At 31.3% G+C, this 1,912-nt stretch overlaps 1 pseudogene; it reads right to left on the reverse strand.

Annotated features, from left to right (window-relative positions):
* Positions 1-380: 380 nt before the first annotated feature.
* On the reverse strand, positions 381-481 carry LOC126029181 (uncharacterized; annotated as a pseudogene).
* Between the last annotated feature and the right edge of the window lie 1,431 nt (positions 482-1,912).

Here is a 1,912-nt window from a genome sequence, read left to right on the forward strand (position 1 = left end):
TCAGAACTAGAGTCCTATAGATCAATGTTGTGAGACACTATAGTGTTAGAACAAGACAATACCCAGTGGTGACCTAGATTCTGTGTGGTGCCATGGTTTGAACTCTGCATTTTCTTTGTGGTCTCAAATTTGTTTTCTTTTAATGAATAAGCATAACAATTTAAATTAGCCTGTACTTTTTGTCTTTCCACATCACCTAATTTGTATTATATATTGCAGCACATTTTGTTTTTCTTCTCTATTGTGCTACCTACGTTAATTTCTTCATTTACCTTATTACACTTATTTGTAAATTCTATATGCTATTTTTGAATTTTTAATGGTGAGTCTTGAAATTTTAATAAACACAAAATTCTAAAACAAATAAATGTCATATTTTCAAAAATCAGAAACAAGGAACTTACAGTATTCTTGCACAGGGGCCATGCTACTCTTCTCTGTATTGTTCCAATTTTAGTATATGTGCTGCCGAAGCGAGCACAGGAACTTACAGTATTCTAACTCAAATAATCAAATACCCAAATATCATTATACCTCTGGGCATCCAACATGACTTAACTTTGATAACTTTATAATTATATATTATTACCTTATACATAACTATATTAACAATTTAATTCATATGTTTGCATTTATATAATTAAAATTACCATTAACATATTTTTGTCATTTTTACTTTTTTAAATACCTTTCTTTTGGAATCATTTTATTCCTTCTCATGGTAATATAGATTTTTTTTCAAGTGTCTGCTGGAAAATTTTTCTAAGACTATTAATGTATATCACATACATATTATAGGTTTTATATAATATTAATCATGCTATCCTATAGGATAGCGATAGCAATATTAGTAAAAAAAAATGACCCAAAGACCAAACAGCAGATAAATGAATAAAGAAGTGATTTAGTTACACAGTTGCTATTCAGCTATAAGAAAATATTAAGTTGCACGGATTGAGAGATAGTACAGGGTCTAATGCATTTGCTTATCATGTGGTTAACCCCACTTCAATCCCCTACACCATATATGTTTTCCCCAAGCACCATCAGGAGAGATTCATGAGCACAAAGTCAGGAACAAATTGGAGCAGTGCTAGATGTGGCCCACAATAAAAATTATTTATAGATGTTTTAACTTTTTCTGCAACATGGAAGAGGGTCATGTTAAGTGAAATACATCAGAAAGAGAACAAATATTCGATGATCTCACTTATAAAATGTACAGAAAAATATAAAGTAAGAATAATAGACAATGATTGAGAAAAAGAAATCCTTTGGCCAGACCAATAGTATTGAGAGTAAGGCACTTGACTTAGACACAGAATAGATTTCAGCTCTAGCACCATAGATGTCCCTAAACCCCACCAAGAGTGAACCCTGAGCACAGAATCAGGAGTAATTTCTGAGCATTGTTTGGTGTGTCCCAAATCATCTTCCTCCATCCCCCAAAATAAACCTTTAGAGGAATTGAGATGAATTGAGATTACCAAAAAGCAAGGGGTGTGGATGGAGAGGGTCCTATGGGCAGTAATAGAGGCATTTAGTACTTTGGTAATGGTGTGGGAATATTGTTCACTTATAAAATATATTTCCTTAATAAATTAAATATATATGAAAATAAAATACCTATATTCATATATTTATTTAAACATACATATACCTATATTTGATGCAGGGGTAGAATCCAGGGCTTTATACATATAAAGCATACACTCAACCCTTAAGTTACATAGTTAGCTCATGGAACATAATCTTTACATATGAAAATATTTTCATTTTGCTTTTATTTTGGAAGGATGACATTTTCTGCAAATTCCACTATAGGTTGACAGATATTTTTCTGTCAGTACTTTTACTATATTATTTCATTTTGCTTCTAGTTCTCACTGACAGTATTGAAAAAATAACTGTC

The sequence above is a fragment of the Suncus etruscus genome, chromosome 1 (assembly GCF_024139225.1).
Source record: "Suncus etruscus isolate mSunEtr1 chromosome 1, mSunEtr1.pri.cur, whole genome shotgun sequence".
Lineage (NCBI taxonomy): Eukaryota > Metazoa > Chordata > Mammalia > Eulipotyphla > Soricidae > Suncus > Suncus etruscus.